Here is a 13,262-nt window from a genome sequence, read left to right as displayed (position 1 = left end):
AAGCATTCAAGTTACAAAAGGAAGAACTTTTGTGCCTTGAGGTGGGAAATGTAGACAGAGGGAGACAAGGTGGGGAATGTAGACAGAGGGAGACCAGGTGGGGAATGTAGACAGGGGGAGACCAGGTGGGGAATGTAGACAGGGGGAGACCAGGTGGGGAATGTAGACAGAGGGAGACCAGGTGGGGAATGTAGACAGGGGGGAGGCCAGGTGGGGAATGGAGACAGAGGGAGGCCAGGTGGGGAATGTAGACAGAGGGAACCAGGTGGGGAATGTAGACAGAGCGAGACCAGGGTGGGGAATGTAGACAGAGGGAGACCAGGTTGGGAATGAGGACTGAGGGTGACCAGGTGGGGAATGTCGACCGGGGGAGACCAGGTGGGGAATGTAGACAGAGGGAGACCAGGTGGGGAATGTAGACAGAGGGAGACCAGGTGGGGAATGTAGACAGAGCGAAACCAGGGTGGGGAATGTAGACAGGGGGAGACCAGGTCGGGAATGTAGACAGAGGGAGGCCAGGTGGGGAATGTAGACAGAGGATGGCTAGGTGGGGAATGTAGACAGAGGATGGCCAGGTGGGGAATGTAGACAGAGGGAACCAGGTGGGGAATGTAGACCGAGGGTGACCAGGTGGGGAATGTAGACAGAGGGAGACCAGGTGGGGAATGTAGACAGAGGGAGGCCAGGTGGGGAATGTAGACAGAGGGAACCAGGTGGGGAATGTAGACAGAGCAAGACCAGGGTGGGGAATGTAGACAGAGGGAGGCCAGGTGGGGAATGTAGACAGAGGGTGACCAGGTGGGAATGTAGACAGAGGGAGGCCAGGTGGGGAATGTAGACAGAGCAAGACCAGGGTGGGGAATGTAGACAGAGGGAGAACAGGTGGGGAATGAGGACAGAGGGTGACCAGGTGGGGAATGTAGACAGAGGGAGACCAGGTGGGGAATGTAGACAGAGGGAGACCAGGTGAAGATGATCTGAATAACTTTAATAAACATTATTAAATAGTTTATTGAATAATGAGACTTTAAAACTAAGAACCCACAATAGAAGCAGGTTTTCAGAGGTCAGATTGAGGATAAAGTTAGACATAAACAGGTAAATAATCTGAAAGAGGGGCAGCACAGTGGCCCAGTGAGTTAGCCCTGTTGCCTCACGGTGCCGAGGTCCCAGGTTCGATAGCGGCTCTGGGGTCACTGTCCGTGTGGAGTTTGCACATTCTCCCCGTGTTTGCGTGGGTTTTGCCCCACAACCCAAAGATGTGCTGGGTAGGTGAATTGGCCACACTAAATTCCCCTTAATTGGAAAAAATGAATTGGGTACACTAAATTTATAAAAATAATCTGAAAGGACAATGTATGTTCTCGACACTGAGCCAGAGGGACAGGGGATGGACTGGATACAAAGACATTCTTAAGTCTTTAAGAACGAGATGAGATATTCAGTTATAAACCATGAGAAACGTGGTGACCGCATCACACAGACTCACTAAAGAGCATTCCACTCTCTGTAATCTCCTCCAGTCCCTTCTCTATCTCTCTGTAATCTCCCCCAGGCTCTTGTCTCTCTCTGTAATCTCCTCCATGCTCTCATCGCTCCCAGGAGGGGGGAAGAGGACAGGTCCGGGCGGCCGGGCCAGCGCGGCGCCACGGACGGTGAGTTGGTTGAGGCCGCTGAGGTCGGCCCAGGCCAGCTCGGGGGAGCCAGGCAGGGCGGCCAAGCCGCGGAAGATGTGGTCGCCGAGCAGCAGCGGCGGGTTGCCGGCCAGCTCCAGACTGCATCCGTCACCATGGCACAGCCTTTTCCACCTTCCCGCTCGGACCGTCTCCCCCACATCTTCATCTCCTCTTGTTGCTTCACCTCGCTCCCACAAACACCTTTGTGTCCTTCCCAAATTTCTATGCAAGGTCGGGCTTCGGGATACAGAGCGAGATGGGAGGGGTGGGGTTGTGTAGGGAGGGATCGATGCGCCTCCTCCTATCCCCTTACATGTTTCATATTTGACCGAAAATCGTGATTACCTCACTAGCATCCGGCAGGGAGAGGGCGCTCCTTTCCCGGGGACACGGTTCAGATCCAGGCCCCTGGACTCTGGCGGGCAGGGAGCGCTCCTTTCCCGGGGACACGGTTCAGATCCAGGCCCCTGGACTCTGGCGGGCAGGGAGCGCTCCTTTCCCGGGGACACGGTTCAGATCCAGGCCCCTGGACTCTGGTGGGCAGGGAGCGCTCCTTTCCCGGGGACACGGTTCAGATCCAGGCCCCTGGATTCTGGCGGGCAGGGAGCGCTCCTTTCCCGGGGACACGGTTCAGATCCAGGCCCTTGGACTCTGGTGAACTTTCTCAATTAACAACAGGGAGGTAACTTTTTAGAAATGAATCCATGGACTATAAAGCAATGTGGATGTTGCGGAATTAAAGTCTCTGAACGGGAAGTGGGTGTAATTCTGGATTTAATAATCCTGGAATAAATAAGCCTGTGTTTCAGACTGAAATGTGAGGCTGGAATGAAATGGAGTTTCTGCTGCTGCGGTTGTCACTGTTGGATTGCTGTGGGTGTGAGGGCCTGGGGACAGAGACGGAGAGAGGGTGGAGGGAGCGAGTGAAAAGGCTCTCTCTCTGCCTTTCCGTTCCCCTCTGTCTCACTCTCTCTGTCACACTCTCTCGGTGAGTGCTGCAACAGGCTTTTAAGTTTAATAAAGCGTTTCTCCAGCCAAAAAAATAATCAATTGACGTTTAGATTACAAAAGCAAGGAGGTCACGTTGGAGATGCATTGAACTTTGGTGAGGCCACAACTGGAGTACTGTGAGCAATTCTGGTCGCCACATTATAGGAAGGATGTGATTGCACTGGAGGGGGTGCAGAGGAGATTCACCAGGATGTTGCCTGGGATGGAATTTAAGTTGTGAAGAGAGGTTGGATAGGCTTGAGTTGTTTTCATTGGAGCAGAGAAGACTGAGGGGCAACCTGATGGACGTGTATAAGATTATGAGGGATATGGACAGAGTGGATAGGGAGCAGCTGTTCACCTTGTACAAAGGGACTGTCACAAGGGGGACACACGTTCATGCTGAGGGGCAGGGGGTTTTGAGGAAATTAAGCCTGTTTTCGCTAGAATTTAGAAGGTTAAGGTTATAACCATCTGGGATGGCCACTTTCAGCATATAAAATGGACACTCGCAGAGCACACGGAAAAATGGACAATGCAAAGTAACAAGCAGGCACAGAGCCTGAATGTGTATTTAGAAGACCGACTGCAGACGGAACCAAAACTCTTGGCCAATTTGCAAATTGATGGCCCATCTCCGATAAACAAAGGACTAGTGCTCAGGTAGCCAATACCGTCTCAGACATTCTGGCGCCACTACCTCAGCAAGAAGGTACAAAAAAGCAAGGCCAACGGCCACTTAGGCCACGCCCAACCATCAAGGCACCCGCCCTTTTATTGGCTCAGATCGATGACGGTGATCGAGAAGCTGCCCAATTGATTGGGACCAAGTTTAAGGCCCACGTAAAAGTGCGAGAAGCCCCCCCCCCCCCCCCCCCCCCGAGTATAAGAAGGAACCCCACCATGTGTTTGCTCTCTTGGAATCGACTCTCAACTGGAGAGACCCCTCCACCTGCACCACCAGAAGCAAGTAAGTTCAAGTTCAACGCTCGCTACCAGACATACGACCAGAGCTATGCTCCTGCTACCTCTTCGAACCCAACAGCCTCAGATCCGAACAACGGCCACTGTTCCTCTGACTGAAGTGGCACCCGAAGTTAAATATAGGTGTTAGTGATAGATATAGTTTAGCCTGTAGTGTTATAGTGCATGAATAAATCATACTGTGTGTAAATAAAGTACCATTGACTTTGAACTAACTAACTGGTGTATTGGCTCTTTGATCGATATTCGGTTGAACCTTATGGCGAGAGATACCTGGCGACTCTGAAAGCATATTCATAATTAAGATTAAGAAAGGCGACCTTATTAACCGCCATATTTGTAGCCACTAAAAGAGAGCAACGAGGTGTGATCTGATTGAAGTATTTAAGATATTAACAGGAAAAGACAGGGTAGATAAAGATAAACTATTTCCACTGGTTGGAGATTCTAAAACTGGGATCATTGTCTAAAAATCAGAACTAGACCATTCAGGAGAGATGTTAGGAAGAACTTCTTCACACTCAGGGTGGGAGAGGTTTGGAACTCTCTCCCACAAACAGCAGGTGAAGCTGGATCAGTTGTTAAGTTTAAATCGGAGGTAGAGTTTTGTTAAGCAAAGATATTCAGGGATATGGAGTTAGGTCACAGATCAGCCATGATCTCACTAAATGGCAGGACAGACTCGAGGGGCTGAATGGCCTACTCCTGTCCCTATGGGTATTTCAGTGATTCTGAAATTCAGACAACACCATGACAGGGAAAGAGTCCGGATTAGAACCTGAGTTAGTCCGAGCTGCAAACCATCCCTCCAGATCCTTGCCCTTCATGGATTTAATGAAGGCCAAGGCAATAGTTGGATTATTGAAAGACTTGACGGAGTTGTTGGATACCATTTTTCGGGTTGCAGGATAAAGCCTGACGTAATTCACTCCCCACAGCCTTGAGCTGCCTTTGACCTTCATCGAAGTCTCGACGCTTCGTTTGTGTTGCTGCCGAAAAGTCCTGGAAGAAGTTAATCCTCACTCTTTCCTGGAGCCAGATGCCACCTCGCCGTTCCCTCTCCAGGACATTCTCTCAAGTTGTGGAAGTGAATGATTACAGGCCTGGGATGAAAACTATCTCTCTGCCTCAAAGACCAATGCACCCTTTCTAATTTGAAACGCCCTGGCTTCACATCCAGCTTGAGAAAAGGTGGCAGTCGGTCCTCGAAGAACCTAACGGGAGCCTTACCCTCCACACTAAATGGACAGAAAATAACAGCATTTATGGGAGGCACGGTAGCACAGTGGTTAGCACAGTTGCTTCACAGCTCCAGGGTCCCAGGTTCGATTCCCGGCTTGAGTCACTGACTGTGCAGAGTCTGCACGTTCTCCCCGTGTCTGCGTGGGTTTCCTCCGGGTGCTCCGGTTTCCTCCCACAGTCCAAAGATGTGCAGGTTCGGTGGATTGGCCATGATAAATTGCCCTTGGTGTCCAAATAAAAGATTAGGTGGGGTTACTGGTTACGGGGATGGGGTGGAGGTATGGGCTTGGCTGGTGTGCTGTTTGCAAGGCGCAGATTCGATGGGCCGAGTGGCCTCCTTCTGCACTGTAAATTCTATGATGACCATCTGACAGGCCGACGACTCGGATGTTCTTTCTCCGACCCTCAGTTCTCCAAGTTCTCCAGGACCTCCGCCAGCCACTCGGCTGGTTTTCAAAGGATTGAATTCTTGCCCCCGTTGAGGAGGCATCTTGCTGAATGACAGAGATAATGGGAAATATTTATACATGAAAGATGACTCCATTCTCACTCCATAGTATAAATATTTCCCACTTTCCGTCTTTTAGCTTTGACAAAGAGTCACCTGGACTCGAAACGTTAGCTCTTTTCTCTCCCTACAGATACTGCCAGACCTGCTGAAATTTTCCAGCATTTTCTCTGGTTGCAGCTCATATTTGTTGTGACCTCCTGGACAGAAAACTTGAGCTGAGCTTGGATCTGTCAATCAGCCTGAATCAGCACCTTCAGGAGAATAGGGAGGGTGACTAGCGCCGTAGAGTGGCGACTAGTGGATTTTCACAGTAACTTCAATGCAGCGTTAATGTAAGTCTACTTGTGACACTAATAAAGATTATTATTATTAGATACAGCATGATAAGAATAGAGGGCGAGAGGCAGCACGGTGGCACAGTGGTTAGCACTGCAGCCTCAAGAGCGCCGAGGTCCCAGGTTCAATCCCGGCTCTGGGTCACTGTCCGTGTGGAGTTAACACATTCTCCCCGTGTTTGTGTGGTTTTTGCCCCCACAACCCAAAGATGTGCAGGCTAGGTGGATTGGCCATGCTAAATTGCCCCTTAATTGGAAAAAAATGAATTGGGTACTCTAAATTTATAAAAGAAAGATAACAGAGGAAGTGTGTGGGATGAAGATTTGCAGCTTTCGGGGAATAAGAGAGAGGAAAAAATATGACATAGAAACTAGAATTGTGTGTTCTGAGTTTCTATCCTGTACGGACAGTGATGATTTTTGTAAAATGTTTTTACAGGATATTAGACGAGGAGGAATTACAGACAGAAATTCCAAACGTTACGTCTTGATCTGATAGTCACTCCCTTCCTTGGAACCTGAATATCCTCAGACTATGATTGTGGAATGAAAAATGTTGACCCCCAAACTGTCAGCTACAGATTTCAAACATCAGTGTGACTGGAAAAGCACCGAGACCCACACAACACACACCCGAGTGAGAGTGTTCCAGTGAACTGACTGTGGAAAGAGCTTTAACCAGTTACTCAGCCTGAAAAACTTAACATTCAGAGTGGGGAGAGACGGTACCCGTGTTGTGCCTGAGGCTTCAACTGATTGTCCAGCCTGGAGAGACACGAGGGGACCCAAAACATGGAGAAACCATGGAAATGTGGGGACTGTGGGAAGGGATACAGATTCCCATCTAAGCTGGAGGTTCATCAACGCAGTCATACTGGGGAGAGGCCATTCACCTGCTCTCGGTGTGGGAAGGGATTCACTCAGTTATTCAACCTGCAGACACACCAGCGAGTTCACACTGGGGAGAAGCCGTTCACCTGCTCTCAGTGCGGGAAAGGATTCACTGTGTTATCCAACCTGCAGATACACCAGCGAGTTCACACTGGGGAGAGGCCGTTCACCTGCTCTCAGTGTGGGAAAAGATGCTGTGATTCGTCCCACCTATTGAGACACCAGCAAGGTCACACGGGGGAGAGGCCATTCATCTGCTCTCAATGTGGGAAAGGATTTACTCAATTATCTCACCTGAAGACACACCAGCGAGTTCACACTGGGGAGAGGCCGTTCACCTGCTCTCAGTGTGGGAAGGGATTCAGTGATTCATCCACCCTGCGGAAACACCAGCGAGTTCACACTGGGGAGAGGCCGTACACCTGCCCTCAGTGTGGGAAGGGATTGACTCGGTTATCTATCCTGCGGACACACCAGCGAATTCACACTGGGGAGAGACCATTCATCTGCTCTCAGTGTGGGAAAGGATTTACTCAGTTATCCAACCTGCAGAGACACCAGCGAGTTCACACTGGGGAGAGACCGTCCACCTCTCAATGTGAGACGGGATTGTCTGTTTCATCGCACCAGCTGTGACGCCAACAATTTCACAATCGATTACAGGGGTTGGATTCTGCTGTTATTGTTTCTGCTCTGCATCCAGGACTGCATTTTGTTCATTCTGACAGGTGGTCAGTGGGGATGGTCGGAGGGTTTCTTTCTGCTGTACTGGCCGGTCTCACCACTTTGCCTCCAGTGGGCTGATGCTCTTTGAGCCTTGTTGCTAATACCTGGCTTCAAATTGTACAAGGATCACAGAGTGAAAGGATGTTTGGAAGTTTGAAGATATTTAGTTTCCATTTCTGTTTGGAACCCCCAAAGCATGTCGCGTTGCCATGAAGATGGGCCCTAGTGGTTACATGTTTTTTTTGTTTATCTGGGTGTTGCTCACAGAGGAAAACAACACGGTATGAGGGGCAAGTTGTCTGAGGTGGACTGGGAAACTGATTGGTACAGGGAATACCTAATGTTTAAGTAATTATTACATATTGATCAGGGGGTCGGTTAGCTCAGTTGGCCGGACGGCTGGTTGGTGATGCAGAGCAAGGCCAACAGTGAGGATTCAACTCCCGTACTGTCTGAGTTTATTCATGAGGGCCCCACCTTCTCAACCAGGCCCCTCGCCTGAGGTGTGCTGACCCTCGGGTTAAATCACCTCCAGTCAACTCTCTCTCTGTCAGGGGAGAGCAGCCTATGGTCCTCTGGGATTTTTGCAACTTTTATTTCACATATATACAACAAATATAGATTCCTTTAAGGAACAAAAATCCAACAGGAAAAGTAATGTAACCGTAGCTAACAGGAAAAGTTAAAAGATTCCATAAGATCCATTAGAATTCAGCAAAGGAGGACCAAGAAACTGATGACAGCATAAAAACCAACTGGAAAAGCTTCTACAGGAATGTGAAAAGGAAAAGATTAGCGAAGACCAATGTGGGTCCATTCCAGGCAGAGACAGGAGAGTTTATAATGGGGAGTAAGGAAATGGCAGAGAAACTGAACAATGTGTGTCTGACTTCACAGAGGAAGATCCAGAAATTGTCCCCAAAACACCAGAGAACCAAGGGACTGGCAGAGATTAGTATTGGTGAAAAAGTCGTACTGGAGAAATTAATGGGGCTGAAAGTGAATAAAACTCCAAAAGCTGATGATCTACATCCCAGAGTGTTGAACGAGGTGGCTGTAGAGATCTCTATTCCTAATTCTAAATTCTCCTGACTCTATCTGGAACGGACAAACCTTTGTCTGAGCCAAACATTTCCTTTTTACGTAGCCACAGCAGCTTTAACAGTCCATTTTTATGTATTTTGCGAGTTCACATTCTATTCTATTCTCCCTTTTTTCCTCAGTGTCTTGGTCGAAGAACTGAAGTAAATCCTCGGGAATTAATCATCACTTTGGACAGGTTCTGAGACAATTAAGTTCCAGGACAGAGTAATTATAATCGTGGAGTGTGATTTTAGATTGTGTAAAAGGGCAAAGTTCTAGTTTATAGTTTACTGTGTAGGTTTCCAAGTTAAAGTAGCTTCTAGTTTGTTTGTTTGTTGCATTAAAACTCATAATTGAAGACCCGTCGTGTGATCCTTTAATTTGTTTACTGGGAATTTGATTTTTTCTGAGAAGTTGCTGACCTTTATGGGGGTCCAAATCCACAAATGTTGTCTTCCTATTTGACCCTCGGGCACCTTTCTGTCTCTATTGCTCGTGTCACTGACAGCCAGGCGATGGAGCTGAGGGCTGAATTTAGCTGAGAATAACGGGGCCTGTGTCCCAGTAGGGGAACTGCCATGGGCATCGCTACTAGAGCTAGTAAGGTGCTGGAGGCCTGACTGAAATGAAATGAAATGAAAATCGCTTATTGTCACAGGTAGGCTTCAAATGAAGTTACTGTGAAAAGCCCCAAGTCACCACATTCCGGCGCCTGTTCGGGGAGGCTGGTACGGGAATTGAACTGTGCTGCTGGACTGCCTTGGTCAGCTTTAAAAGCCAGCGATTTTGCCCTGTACTAAACTGGGTACTGGACCTCCAAACAATCAGGGTTCGGGGGATGGGGAGGTGACCGGGGCTGATGGTGATGTGACCTCCAGGGTTCAGTGCCCCCGTGTCCAAAGCGGGGAGTCACGGGAACAGGGTACAGAGGAGCCGAAGGGAAATCATTTGGGACCCAGAACAGTGTGAACATCCTGTTACTCTGACTGTCTTTGATCCTCAAGTAATTTTCTGTTAGTTTTTTTTAACCATGTTTCTGTTTCGTCAATAAACTTTTAACAGGAAAATATTTGAATTTGTTGGACTTTTCCTGATTAAATTTGTTCACTTTAGGAAAGTGGGTGAGAGGGGTTGACAGGCTCTTTAACAGAAAGTGAGGCCCTCTAAGGCAATTGGCAAAGGAGCCAGAGGGGAAGAGCAGATTTGATTTTTCTTTTGTCACAGTGTTTTGAAAATGGAGTTTCATAGATTATCATAGAATTTACAGGGCAGAAGGAGGCCATTCGGCCCATCGAGTCTGCACCGGCTCTTGGAAAGAGCACCCAACCCAAGGTCAACACCTCCACCCAACACTAAGGGGAATTATGGACACTAAGGGCAATTTATTATGGCCAATCCACCTAACCTGCACATCTTTGGACTGTGGGAGGAAACCGGAGCACCCAGAGGACATCCACGCACACACTGGGAGGATGTGCAGACAGTGACCCAAGCCGGAATCGAACCTGGGACCCTGGAGCTGTGAAGCAATTGTGCTATCCACAATGCTGCCGTGCTGCCGAGTTCAGGGAATCAATTGTGGCTGATTAATTTGTCAAGGTTCTCTGAGAAAGTAACAAGGGATGTCAATAAAGGGGAACCTGTAGATGTGTTTATCTGGATTTCCAGAAGGGATTTCCCAAGGTGCCACATCAAAGGTTATTACACAACATAAGAGCTCATTGTGTGGGGGGCAACATATCAGCATGGATAGAGGATTGGTTAGCTAACAGGAAGCAGCCAGTCGGTATAAATGGGTAATTTCTGGGTGGGTAAGATGTGACAAGCGGAATGTCACCAGGATCAGTGCTGGGCTCTCACCCATTTACAATCTGTATGAATGTGGTGGATGACGGGATTGAATGGCGGCTAAATTTTCTGATGACTCAAAGACCAGGAGGAAAGTAATTTGTGAGGTGGATTTAAGGGCTCTGCAAAGGACTACAAATAGGTTAAGTGAGTGGGTAAAAAACTGACAAATGGAGCATAACTTTGGAAAAATATGAATTGTCCACTTTGTCAGGAAGTATTAAACAAAACAATATTATTTAAATGGAGAGAGATGCAGAACTCTGAGTTACAGAGGGATCGGGGTGCCCGATCCCAAGTTAGTCTGCAAGTGATCAGGACGGTCCATGGAATGTTATTGTTTATTGCAAAGGAAATCTAATATAAATGTAGGGATGTTTTGCTGCAGTTGTATAGAGTCAGAGAGGTTTACAGTATGTAAAACAGGCCCTTCGGCCCAACTTGTCCATGCCGCCCAGTCTCAGCTAGTCCCAATTACCCACATTTGGCCCATGACCCTCTATACCCAGCTTTCCCATATAACTGTCTGATACTCGCAACCCTCTGTGTGAATAAAATGCCCCTCTGTACCCTTTTGTATCTCTCCCCTCTTACCTTAAACCTACGCCCTCTAGTTCTAGACTCCCCTACATTTGGGAAAAGGTGTTGACTATCTACCTTATCTATGCCCCTCATTATTTTACAGACCTCTATAAGATCACCCCTAAGCCTCCTACACTCCAGGGCAATAAGTCCTGGTTGCTTCCGAGTAAATCTTTACTGCACTCTTTCTAGTTTAATAATATCCTTTCTATAATAGGACCAGAATTGTACACAGTGCTCCAAATGTGGCCATACCAATGTCTTGTACAAGTTCAGCAAGATGTCCCAACTCCTGTATTCCATGTTCTGACCAATGAAACCAAGTATGCCGAATGCCTTCTTCACCACCCTGTCCACTTGTGACTCCACTTTCAAGGAGCTATGAACCTGTACTCGGAGATCTCTTTGTTCTATAACACTCCCCAACTCCCTCACATTAACTGAGTAGGTCCTGCCCCGATTCGATCTACCAAAATTTATCACCTCACATTTATCTAAATTAAACTCCCATCTGCCGTTCATTGGCCCACTGGCCCAATTGATCAAGTTCCATTGCAATCCTAAATAACCACCTTCACTGGTCATTATGCCACCAACCTTGGTGTAATTTGCAAACTTACAAACCATGCCTCCTACATTCTCATCCATATCATTAATATAAATAACAGAGGACCCAGCACTGATCCCTGAGGCACATCGCTGGTCACAGGCCTCCAGTTTGAAAGACAACCCTCTACAACTCTTTGTCTTCTGTCGTCAAGCCAATTTTGTATCCAATTGGCTACCTCACCCTGCATCCCGTGAGATTTAACCTTGTGCAACAACCTACCATGCTGTACCTTGTCAAAGGCCTTGCTGAAGTCCATGTCGACAACGTCGACTGCACTGCCCTCATCTACCTTGTTAGTTACCCCTTTAAAAACCTCAACCAACAATAAAAAGATTTTTTTTTAAACTGAACCAAATTCGTGAGGCTTGATTTTCCACTCACAAAGCCATGCTGACTGTCCCTAATCAGTCCTTGCCTCTCCAAATGCCTGTAGATGATGTCTCTCAGAATACCTTCTAACAACTTAGCCACCACAGATGAGAGGCTCACCGGTCTGTAGTTCCCAGGCTTTTCCCTCTGGCCTTTCTTAAACAAAGGCACAACATTTGCTCACCTCCAATCTTCAGGCACCTCACCTGTGGCTGTCGATGAATCAAATATCTCTGCTAGGGACCCGCAATTTCCCCCCTAGCCTCCCACAACGTCCTGGGATACATTTCATCAGTTTCCGGGGATTTATCTACCTGGATATGCTTTAAGCTTGATCTAATTCCATTCCCCCACTCCACTTTGTGGGTAATCTGCGATCCCAAAACCAAATTTTAACAGTCCCAGCTTGCCATACCTTCCATTCTGTTTCTCCTAGCCTTGGCATAGATCATAGAATTTACAGTGCAGAAGGAAGCCATTCGGCCCATCGAGTCTGCGCCAGCTCTTGGAAAGAGCACCCTACCCAAGATCAACACCTCCACCCTATCCCCATAACCCAGTAACCCCACCCAACACTAAGGGCAATTTTGGACACTAAGGGCAATTTATCATGGCCAATCCACCTAACCTGCACATCTTTGGACTGTGGGAGGAAACCGGAGCACCCGGAGGAAACCCACGCACACACAGGGAGGATGTGCAGACTCCTAACAGACAGTGACCCATGTCGGAATCGAACCTGGGACCCTGGAGCTGTGAAGCAATTGTGCTATCCACAATGCTATCGTGCTGCCATCCAGGGATGGTTTTGCTAACCTGCCTGTGTATCTGCACCTGGCAGTGTTTGATGATAGAGTGTAACAGGAGCTTTACTCTGTATCTAACCCCGTGCTGTTCATGGCCTGGGAGTGTTTGATGGGGATAGTGTAGAGGGAGCTTTACTCTGTATCTAACCCCGTGCTGCACCTGGCCTGGGAGTGTTTGATGATAAAGTGTAACTGAAGCTTGAATCTGCATCTAACTCTGTGTTGTACCTGTCCTTGGAGTGTTTGATGGGGACAGTGCAGCGGAGGATATACGTTGTTTCTAACCTTGTGCTATACCTATTGTGGGAGTGTTTGATGGGGACAGCATCGAGGGAGATTTACTCTGTATCTAACACCATTTTTTATCAGCCTTGGGAGTGTTTCATGAGGCAATGTAGAGGGAGCTGTGCTGTAACTGATTGGAGAATGGTTCAAGCTGGCACTTGGTACTCAGATTTTCCAGTACAGCCACCCTTCACTTTTAAAAATAACATTTCATTCAGAGATCGGAGAAACCATCACCGGTTCCCCCACTGCGCCCCCCACCCCGCAGGCCCAGAGGGACAGTGAGAGTCCTGAACATTGTTGTACAGTCTGCTTGATATTTCC

General features: G+C 48.0%; 1 long non-coding RNA gene across 1 annotated transcript; it reads left to right on the top strand.

Annotated features, from left to right (window-relative positions):
- The first annotated feature begins 1,662 nt into the window (after positions 1 to 1,662).
- LOC140418356 (uncharacterized) lies at positions 1,663 to 9,507 on the top strand. The gene is made up of 2 exons (XR_011944963.1): positions 1,663 to 2,664; positions 6,178 to 9,507. It is a non-coding gene; the product is annotated as an uncharacterized lncRNA (long non-coding RNA).
- The last annotated feature ends 3,755 nt before the right edge of the window (positions 9,508 to 13,262 follow it).

The sequence above is a fragment of the Scyliorhinus torazame genome, chromosome 5 (assembly GCF_047496885.1).
Source record: "Scyliorhinus torazame isolate Kashiwa2021f chromosome 5, sScyTor2.1, whole genome shotgun sequence".
Lineage (NCBI taxonomy): Eukaryota > Metazoa > Chordata > Chondrichthyes > Carcharhiniformes > Scyliorhinidae > Scyliorhinus > Scyliorhinus torazame.
This window is presented reverse-complemented; position numbering and strand designations above follow the sequence as displayed.